This window comes from Montipora foliosa, chromosome 12 (genome assembly GCF_036669935.1).
Source record: "Montipora foliosa isolate CH-2021 chromosome 12, ASM3666993v2, whole genome shotgun sequence".
In the NCBI taxonomy this organism is placed as follows: Eukaryota; Metazoa; Cnidaria; class Anthozoa; order Scleractinia; family Acroporidae; genus Montipora; species Montipora foliosa.
The window spans coordinates 1,385,254-1,396,904 of record NC_090880.1 but is presented as its reverse complement, the minus strand read 5'-3'; the positions used below and the strand labels follow the sequence as shown (position 1 = coordinate 1,396,904).

General features: G+C 42.7%; 1 pseudogene; it reads right to left on the bottom strand.

The window, feature by feature from the left end:
• Window positions 1–940: 940 nt before the first annotated feature.
• On the bottom strand, window positions 941–2,295 carry LOC137980188 (uncharacterized skeletal organic matrix protein 5-like; annotated as a pseudogene).
• Window positions 2,296–11,651: the final 9,356 nt, after the last annotated feature.

Here is an 11,651-nt window from a genome sequence, read left to right as displayed (position 1 = left end):
GCGTGGCTATGGGCCTTCCCAGGCTCGTAACAGAGACTTTACTCCCTATTTTTTTTTTTTGGACTTCAATAACACTTGCTAAGATCTACATTTCCTGCATAATCATAAAACGGGGCAAATATATCTCACAATTAGTAGGCAATTGGGAGGCGCGGTGGCCTCATGGTCAGTGCGCTCGACTCCGGATCGAGTGGTCATGGTTCGGGTCCTGGCTAGGGAGATTGTGTTGTGTTCTTAGGCAAGACACTTTACTGTCACGGTGCCTCTCTCCACCCAGGTGTAGAAATGGGTACCGGCGAATTCAAGGCTGGGTGTAACCCTGCAATGGACTAGCATCCCATCCAGGGGGGAGTAGAAATACTCCCTGTCGCTTCATGCTAAGGAAACCGGGGATAAGCTCCGGCTTGTTGGGCCACTTGGCTCGGAAAGCGCTTACTGACGTATTTGATGCGCTTGCATTCCGGGATTTTCTTAAAATCGTAAAGAGCAAAGTAACTTAGTTAGCAGTGGAAATGGAATATATTTTGTGTGTTATGAACGGTGGGACTACAATGTTTTTAGCCTTGCTATTTAAAGTGATTCGAGTAATGGAAATTCTTCAACTTTTCACAAGTGTTTCTTGATACTGTGATAATAATTTTCCCTAAGGGGCGGTTCCCACTAGCGCGTTTTTCCTTTGTTTTGCCAAAAATGGTAAATCGCAAAGCTTGGACGGGTGGGACTGTAATGTGAGAGCCTTACAAATTTTTGTCAGACTGTACCAAACTCCAAAGGAGCCGGCCGATATTAATTGTACGGATAGCCATTTTTTCCGACAAATGAAGCTCGTGATCCAGCCCTAAGATTGATTTTTGCTTCTACGCTAAGCAAGTCTTGAGAATGGAATGACTCTATTTCATCAATGACTCTTTTGAAAAGTCAAATACAGAAACATGCCTGTCTACTGAACCAAAATATATCCCATGACTTTAATGCTTTAGCCCCCATTATCTGAAGTCGAGTGTGCGAAGTTCTCACATGTGTTGGAATCATCATGATACCCTCCGGTACCAAACCCAATTCTGGAGTCTGTGGTTGCGCAGTCCTTCTCGTTGTTTGCCATAATGCCGATTCTTACTTTAGAGAAGCCTTTTGATGAGCCAGCGGCATTAAACCCTTCCATGTTACAGTTGGCCTGCAAGGACGCTTGAGAACCAAGCAGCGTCTTCCATGTATTGCGGCTCAGTGATGTGAAGCGGTATTTGCCGTCGGCTATTAGTGAATGCAGAGACTGGGCCTGCTTGTTGATGACCAGAAACTTGATTGGCCGACCAGGGATCTTCATAACGAGGCAGATCTTGGAGAAAGACGTGTTCCAGTAGGTCGGTAGTTTGGTCCCTTCAAAGTCAAACCCAGTTTTCCCTCCTGGGAGGTTGTAGACGTTTTTGTTGCTCCACAATGCCGAATCATAAATGAAAGGTTTTCTGAGATAAAAGCAAAAAAACCAAAAGAGTCAGCTGCACGAGCTCAACCTACTAGTTCCCAGGGCTTTTGTCCACCGAGAGTTGGGCTTTCTCGGCGGAGAAAAGCCCTGGGAACATGGTTGGTATTAGTAATGTCGAAAATAAATATCTATATGCGGGTTAGGAAAGAACTTCAATCGTTGCGAAAAACTTGCGCCGTCAGATACCTTTTTACCGTCAATCTTCATGGCAAGCGTCCATCCTCCACCTCCGCATCCAAAGTTTCCCATGTGACAATAAACAGGAATCTTTTGCGACCCAAACATCAGTGGATACACTTGGCTTTTGGAGAACCTGTACCAAATAAAACTTGTTGTTGAAATAGTTCGGAAGCCGCTGAATACGAAGAGTTTCCCACGTGCCTTCTCTTGATTTCCCTGAGGTCTACAATTTAAAATACGTAAAGTCCAATTACGAGCTTACTTTTGTTTTTCATACAGCTCCTTGCACGAAGACGAAGAGACAGGAACAGCTGTAGAAAGTATATAGAAAATGTCGTGATGAGGAATAACTTCACAAAGTATTTTATTTTTGATAAGGAGCATCTCTGACAAAGCTGGTCGAGCGATATTGAATGAATCGATATTAGGTGGGATGCCAATCGCTAAAAGCGGCCAGGAAAAGCCGACTAGACCGTCAAAAGCGTTATTTTCTTCGCCTCTCGCCAACGTCTCATTTGCCTGTATTCGGTCAATGAAACCATCGAAATGACCGATTGATATTTAAAATTCAGCATACCTAGTGATGAATTGTTGACTATTGCAATGAGACTTTCCAGTTTATTTTGCAGGGTTTTAATAGCCTCGTTGGCTCCGGAATCCTGAAGCAAGTTGCACATAAGATTGCAAAGCATGACATGGCTGAACGGTTTGGCGCAAAATTTGTCGGATCTGTCTGCATCCACTGCCATCGAAAAAAAGACTGCAATGAAACAAAGGCTGAGACTTACTTAAGCGCATTTTGTAACAAATACGGAAGCTCGCCCTCTTAACAAAGATTCCAAAATTCCTTGATTCCCGAGAAATAGTGCGGTACTAAAGAAGTGTAAATTGAATAAGGAAATTAATAAGATTTTCCTATAGTTACAAATACGCCCGAAAATTTTCTTGTTGACAACCTCATCCAATCAGTTTAATCCGAGTTTACTGTTTATCCCTCTAATCGGCTCATTCCCTTTTAGCGTCAAGGCTAAGTATCGGAATGATGATTAAATTAAAAGAGATTGCGTGGCATGCATGTCCGCCTGTCTGGCAAAACGACGTAAAACCCTTGTGTTGCAACATTACAACTTGCTATGTTTTATTTCTTTTTTGCGTGTTTGATTTATGATGTCCTGGATTTTAAATAGACTGATGCGGAATTTTATCTCCAGTTTCATTCATAACTGATTCATACTTTGCGCCAAAATGCTTTGCTTTTCCGAATCAGTCTTCTGTCAAATGAACGTACTTCTGTTGACCTGTCCACATAGGAAGTATTACTACAAGGACGTAGCTTCAAATTTTTGAATGGGGAGGGGGGGTAATTTGTGTTTGCCCAATAGAGTTGTATTATTAGAAGTATAAACTATTGATGTATCGCCAACTCACAGATTAGTCTATGATCTCTCCAAATGGGTTTCCTTCAAGAATATCTTTATCAATCAAGACGAGCGAATCGGTTGTGAAAAGTTTCAAAGGTATATGTCAGTACATTTCAAATTATCTGCCCAACACTCCAGAAAGAGACGACATAAAATTCTCTTTCAAATATTTTCTGGGGGTTAACTGCTCACCCCTCTCCCCCCTTCGCCCTTCTGCTAGCTACGGCCATTTGTAAATCCATTTTGACTACATTTTTTGCTTCATTAGACTAAGGCTAATGTTTTCAATCAGTCAGCCGAAAATGAAGTATTGAAATGAGCTATCGTGTAGCTCGAAAATTTTGCGAAAGTAAAATTTTGCGGATTGGTGATTTTTTGTCGTTTGTGGAAAACAGTTTTGCTCTTCGAGAAAAATGAAATTTCTACTGGAACTTATTTTTTGCGATTTCTGTTCAAACAGCAAAGAAGCAGCACAGTTCATTTTATTGTTCGGTGGCCCGCACAATCTGTTTGCGTAACCGTTTGTAATTTTATAATAAATGTATTGGATTCACCGTTTGCTTCTTCTGTAGCGATATATCGATGAATATGTGCATGGACTAACGCAAAATAAACGTTTATTACCTTACCTGCGGTGTACTGTCGTTCTTTCGCCTTAGAAGTGGTATTTTGAGCGATATTTAGGATTTCGAGTTCGCTGTTTACTGTGCCTCGCAATGGAAGGACAACGGTGTATGGAGTCAGATCGGGGACAAAATAAGTTGACTTTGTTCGTGTGGTCGAGCCATAATTCGTGGGAAGTTCTCTTTTCGTGTCGTCGAAACCCTAGTGGCCTGACTGTGAAAAACTGCTTCGAATCATGTGCTATTACTTCGTGGCGTGAAAATGATACGCTCGTGTCGTGTCGGAAATGTGACCAGGCTCGGAGGGTAAAAATTGTAAGGATTTGTATGGGAATCGCGATAACAAACACTGAAAACGACATCAGTTTACATGGAAAAGGTCTCAATAAAAAAGGCGTACTTTATTGTCCTGAAGACTTCGGTTTCTGTGCGGTTATTTCCGTGATTTAACGCGATTCATGCGACTTCAAAGCTTCCTGGGTTGTCATTTCTACATAAATGAAGGAAAGGCTGGAAAGTAATTTCAAGCTAACATCACATCTTGCCAATAAATCACCTTTCTCCGGCATCAGTCACGTTCAAACTCCGACAATGGCCACACAGATAAATTTACTTCTCTTTGACCACGTTTCAAGGTCCAGCGAGTATCCATTGCTGAGAAACAGCGATGAACATTCAACAAGACGCCAATTAGGTGTTCACGTGAGTACACTGATCAAAGCAAGCAACGGGCAGCGGATGTAAATAAAAAGTAAAGAGCCTGCCACAAAATTCCTTGGAGCAGTACACGAATATACAGATCTCAAACTTACGTGGCTCACTGCCCCTTCACATTGTTGTTTGCACGAGTTTCTGAGCCCATTTGGCAAAACAGCATCATGGGAGGGCAAGGTATTGCAAAGTGTTTTAACAATTTTGTCCGAGGCTGTAGTTGTTATTTATATTACGGATGATGTGTCAGCTCAAACCTCTTCTTTCATTTTTAAAATTCAGACCAGTTGTAATTGAGTGTACAATATGATCTGTCAAACAGACGAATAAGTTCGAGGGGGTGTTGTTGAATGTAAACCTGTTGTGGGATAACGGAAAACGGTAAAAGCACAAAAAGTAGAACGACTGCAAATGCCATATTGGGGTACGAGACTTAAAGGTCTTAAAATTAATTCAAGGGACAAAATTTTAAGATTTTTTTTGTTTTTTGTTTTTAATTTTAAGTAAAGAGGTCACACCTGTCGATCGCAAAAAAAAAAAAAAAAAAAAAAAGAATGGGAAAAGACTAAATATTTCCAGAGATACTGGAAGTAGAAGTTCACTTTGATTGACAGCATATGTAGACTTTCGGAGCGCTTTTCGTGGGTAACGTCAAATATTTGTCGTTGAGATATTTGTATATAAAAGCATGATATTTTACTTTTTGTGGCAATGAATCGTATTTTAAGAAAGTAATAAGCCATGAAGACTCACAAGCAACGTGAATATCTGAGGTCTGGTGCTAGAAATAGGAGAAAGAGAGCATAGCGGAAGCATTATATTTTCAGACCTGGACTTCAGACTCCTTTGACGAAGCATATCCGCGAACAGTGTTCTCACCAGGCAGCGCCCTTGCGGGATTCCTGCAAGAAAAAGCTAAACCTGATATATTTTGTCAAAGTTTGCTACATAACTAGAACCCAAGTCAAATTTTCGAATTGCAAGGTACCACCTGGTGCCGGTGACGAGAGTGTGGCTTCATTCATGGCCAGGTGTAAGATATAAGCCAAGAAATGCCGCTTCAACTAAGCTGAGCTCGAAGAGTGTTTGATTGACCAACTTACTATTGGTACTCGAGAACGGAAGGTACAAGTATTTTAGGAAAAGATGAAAAATTGAAAATTGACAAAGCAATGGACATTGTCAGAACAAGGGAGGCTACAGTGAATGACATGAAATCCCTAGAACAACAAGGAGGATCGACCTGTACTCACGATACTAACATCGATTCTCTTAAGCAAAATATCAACCCCCGGTGTGGAAAATGAGGACTTAGCCACGGAAAAAATGCCCGGCTTAAGGTACAGGATGTAGAAAATGTAATCAGTGGAACCACTGGGAACAGGTGTGCAGCAACAAACAAACATGGTGATGAAAAACCAAGTGCGATTCTCAAAAGGCAATCTGTAGGCCGGAATCCACAGGACAAGGCAATCCAGGGCAAGGTACACACAGTAGAAGAGGCAAACTCAGATTTTGATGAAGTATGCTTTTAGTCAATTCAGGTTGACAGTTCTAATTTAAAGCCAGTAAGAGATGAGGCTGATCATCCCAACCTTATGCTGAAAGTGAAAGTAGATGGTAGTGCACAGAGTGCAATATGCTTGTAACATCTGCAAGCGTAATTATTATAACAACAAGGTTGCCGCTCTGAAAGACACTAATGTTGAACGCTGGTAGAAAGAGATTAAGGGAATCGCAGGGCAAAGGGCCTCTCATGACTGGTTTTACCAGATGCTTAATGACACCCTAATTTCCCCGGGTGTACTTGCTGAGCACTTTAACAACTTCTTATCAGATCTGACAGCGCATTTCAGTCCCCTGGAGTCTAGTTTTGGAGTAATCCCAGAGGTCCCAAGGGAATTTCTTGTGGACGTAAACAAGACCTACAGAGCCCTACGTCAAATTAAGTTGAACAGGTCTCCCGGACCTGATATTGTTCCTAACAAGATTTGGAAGGAGTTCGTCTGGGAATTCTCTCAATTGGTAGACAATTAGGAGGCGCGATGGCCTCATGGTTAGTGTGCTCGACTGCGGAGCGAGTGGTCCGGGTTCGGGTCCTGGACACTTTACTCCCACGGTGCCTCTCTTCACCCAGGTGTACAAATGGGTAACGGCGTAATGCTGGGGGTAACCCTGCGATGGACTAGCATCCCATCCAGGGGGGAGTTAAAAATACTCCTAGTCGCTTAATGCTACGGAAACCGGGTATAAGCACCGGCGTGTTGGGTCATTGGCTCGGAAAGCGCTTACCTCGTCTGGGAATTAGCACCTGTTTTATCGGACATATGCAGCACCTCCTTAAAACAAGGCGTGGTACCATCACAGCTGAAAGAGTCCGTGGTGAGGCCCATCTCGAAATGTTCACCATCAAAAACGATTGAGAAAGATCTGAGGCCCATTACCCTCACATGCCAAATAGCTAAGTTAATGGAAGGTTTTACATAAGACTCTTTATATAACCAAATAGTAGACAGGCTAGACGATACGCAATTTGCTCTGCCAAGTAAATCTTGTTCTCATGCTTTAGTCTACTTATTCCACCATATTTTTGCGTCACTCGACAGGGGGTAATTGTTTTGCACGTATTCTTTTTACTGATTTTAGTAAGAGTTTTGACCTTGTAGACGATATTATCTTGATAGGAGAATTACGTTTTCTGGGTGTCCACGAGGCCCTCGTTAGATGGGTGGGGTCGTTTCTGTCTGGTAGGTCTCAAATGGTGTCATTATGTAATACACTGTTTCCTGCAGTCATTTCACGTGGCGGTATCCCTCAAAGGAAAAAGCTTGCGCCCATTCTCTTTGCTGTCCTGGTGACTAAGTTATCTAGTAACTGGAACCTAAGAGCAAAGTATGTAGATGACCTAACAATAGTTGAGATCATTTAAAGGTGTTCCTTCAGCATGCTGCCAATAATAGCAAATGAAATCGGCACCTCCTCAGCGAAACATGGCATGCGGTTAAATGGCCCTAAATGTAAAGATATGCTAATTGATTTCCTCAGGTACAAGCCCTTTCCAACAACCCCAATATTCATCAATGGCTTGCACATAGAGCAGGTTTCTACCAATAAGATACTAGGGGTGTACGTTACGTCTGACTTGTCATGGGGCTACCATTGTGGATATATTGTTAAACGTGCGCGCAAGCTATATGCGTTGAGGGTCCTGGTTAAATCAGGTCTATCAAGTCAAGTGGTATTGCAAGTGTACTGTAGCCTAGTACGCTCAGTCTTGGAATATGCATCCCCGGTTTGGGCTGGTTTGCCCGATTACCTAAGTTATCTAATTGAATCCGTTCAAAGGGAAGCTCTGCGGATTATTCTGCCAAACGTACGTTATGATCAAGCGAATGTTCGTTCTGGCCTACAGACACTGTTAGAGCGCCGAGGTCAAGCTTGCGAACGCTTTGTTCAGGCATTATCTGTATCATTGCTCGTCTTCCCCCCTCAACGTTTAAGCGTCAGCCATAGATACGGTCTCCGCTCGGGTACTGCTTGGCAGTCCGTCAACCACAATAGACTTCTGCGCACTGATAGCTTTATTACTTTCAAGTACGGTAACTGTTATTTTTGTCCTTGTAAGTTTTGTAATCTTGTGCTATTAGGCATTTTCTACTTACTGACCCCTCTTGTAATTTAGCAAATGCTACCAAAGAGTGAATAAACATATTATTATTAGGGAAATGTGCTACCTTTGCGAATTTATAACATGTTTTCAGGTCTCGTGGATGAGGATGACCTCTCAACAGGTACAACACCCAGACAGACCAAACTTACTGCAATACAATGGCACACAAATACCACAGCATAAGTATTCTTATGTTGACAGGAAAACTGAGTCAGACGCAATCTTCTATGTTGCTGATGTTACAGGCCCTACCATCTGTGGATTACCGACCTCTTGCCAGCTCCATCTGTTGGAGTTACATTGTGAAATACACCTAGGTTCTGACAAGAAGTCTTTTCCAGAAATTAAGAGTAAAGGTGACCTCCAGGTGTTCTACCCAGGCCGTTTTGAAGGAATTGGGAAATTTGAAGAGGGAATACCACATTGTCACTGACCCTGATGTGCCTCCTGTGGTTCATGCACCTCGGAAGTGCCCAATACACATTAAGGATATTAAGAAGGTACTTGATGAGATGGTCAACTTAGGAGTTATTAAATCAGTGACTGAACCCACTGACTGGGTTTCAAGTGTGGCCTACTCCCAAAAATCAAATGGGCGCTGGCGTATTTGTCTTGGTCCCAAGGATCTTAATCGCGCTATCAAGAGAATCCATGAAGAGATCACTCACAAGTTCAAAGGAAGCCCAGTATTTTCAAAGTTGGATGCCCTCCACGGTTATTGGTCTGTAGTTCTCGACGTAGAGTCTTACTACTTGACTACCTTTAATAGCGCATGCCGAAGATTCAGATTTACACGCCTTCCCTTCGAAATCTGTGTTGGTCAAGGGATTTTCATCAAAGGGTGGACTTCATCCTATAGAAATGCCATGGAACAGTTGGTATTGTCGATGACATTGCAGCATATGGCTCTACTGAGGAAGAACATGATGCCAATTTACACAACCTGATGCTTGTTGCACGGCAACATGGGCTTGGTTTCAACCTGGACAAGTGCATGATTAAAGAAACGAAGATTACATTCTTCGGAATGGTTTTTGATGCTAAACGGGTTCATCCCGACCCAGAAAAAATGGAAGCTGTCAGAGCGATTCCGGAACCACAGGACTCCCAGGACCTTCAGTCCTATTTTGGCATGGCAACTTACATGGCTCCTTTCATTCGAAACCTGTCTGCTATGTCTGAGCCCTTGAGGAACTTGCTAAAAAAAAAAAAATCTGATTTTCACTGGTCTCCCTCACACATTGCAGCTTTTCAGAAAATCAAGCAATCGATTTGCCGTGAGGTCTCACTGACGTATTTTGATCCTGGCAAGGAAACCGTTGTTCACGTTGACGCCTCTCTTAAAGGTCTAGGAAGCGCGCTTGTGCAAGAAGGAAAAGTAGTTGTTTTTGCATCCAAAGCACTTGCGGACACTGACAAGCAGTATGCAGACATTGAGCGCGAGATGCTTGCTGTTGTTGCTGCCTGTGAGAGGTTTCACTCTTATCTATTTGGTAAGAGGTTTGTGGTTGAGTCAAACCATAAATCACTTCAGGTGATTTATTTAAAGAATCTTACAGCTGCTCCCCCAAGACTCCAGAGAAAGTTGCTGCAAATACAAGGGTATGACGTAACAGTTAAGTAGAAACCTGGTGCAGAAATGCTTCTTGCTGACCCATTGTCGAGGCTAAATCCCCTACCAAGTGAAGGATCATTAGACCTACAGGCAGTGTGCCTAGTGCGATTCTCTGCTGCCTAGTTGGACATTCTTAAACAAGACACGACATCTGACCCTTAACTCTCAGCCCTGAGAGCAATCATCCACTCTGGTTGGTCAAAGAACAGAAACAGGCTCCAGCCCAACTGAGGAAGTACTGGGCTTATCAGGACGAACTGTCTATTGAGAATGGTCTGATTCTAAAAGACGAAAGTCACAAAGAGGTGGCATCATAGAAACGATGCAACAGGGTCACCAAAGTGTGGAAAAGTGTAAACTACGAGCAAGTTAAAGTTTATATTGGCAAAACATTAACAAGGATATTGAGGTCAGGGTGCAGAAATGTCAAATTCGTCAAGAAAGCCAAGATTCACAGGCCAAGGGACCCTGGAACAACAGGAAATACCCACTAGACCGTGGCAGGTTGTTGGAACTGATCTGTTTTCATGGAACGAGAATGAATACCTACTCATGTGGGACCTTTAGTCCAAATATCCAATTTTCAAGAAGATATATACCAAGTGGACAATCCACGGGACAAATGATTGTCAAGCTTACAATGCAAAGTGCGTGATGCCTGAACAAGGAACTGACCAGAAGTTATAATTTCTGACAATGGCCAAGAGTACGACTCTCACAGCTACTAGCAGTTCTCCGACGAATGTGGTTCTCAGCACATAACTTCGAGCCCGAGATACCCACAATCTAATTGGTTCATTGAACGACAAGTACACACCGTCAAAAACACTTTGGACAAAGCTAGGAAATCTGGGTAGGACCAAGTTATGTCAATGTCTAAGAGCTACTCCTATAAATCCACACCTCCCATCTCCAGCTGAATAACTTTATCAGCGCAATCTTCAGTCTAATCTTCCCGCCAAGATTGGAAACCAAGCACCAGACAGAGACAAGATTGCCCAGCGCCTGACGGAGCGTCAACAGCTCACGAAGCACTACCATGATAAGAGTGCACACGATCTTATTCCCCTGTCAGTAGTGCAGCCTGTACATAGAAAAGACCAGACCACGAAGAAATGGTTCCCAGGGATCATAAGTAACACTAGACCAGAACCCAGATCGTGCGAGGTCCAAACTCAGTCGGACTCCCTTCTCCGCCGAAATAAATGCCACCTTCGTCCAGTTAACACCAGGCAAGTTGTTACTGATTCTGAAGATGAGCCCTCAGAGCTGGAATCTGATGACCCACCTGTCAAGGTATCTCCCGACGTTCCAGAATCTACTAATGCACCTTACAGTATTATGTTTGATCCTGTACAGGATCGTGGTGTTAGTTCTGGAGGCCCTGATACCAGTCAGGATCCTAGGACCTACCGGAGAAGAAGTGGGCGTGCAGTTATCAGACCTGTCCGTTTCATGGAGTAGTGTTTGAAGTATTCGTTTGTGCTGTACCGACAATCCACGCTCTACACCAGTTAAAATTTGTTCCAGTTCATGCTTTTTGGCTTTTACCTGGTACAGTAATTTAGATTTCCTATGACTGTACAATACTTTTTCACTTTGTAAACAATAATTATTTATCGTTGAGTTAAGAAATGACTACCGTCGGGGACTTTTATCTCTAGGGGGGTCCTATCGTCACCTGCATAAATCGAGAGACTTAACCCTACGTACTGTGCAAACAAACAATCTCTAATAAAATCACTCGCGGCTGAAAGGATAACTAATCTACAAGTTACTTCCAATAATTCTCAATTTGCAATCAAACATTAATTAAGGTGTATAGAATTGTCATCTAATTATCATTCAAGAAAAATGAAAATCAGAACTCTCTAGTCTTTGCTTTCTCCCCTGGCTGGCTGGTCTTTCATATACCGGATCCGAAAAAAGTAATGTCCATGAAACAGGA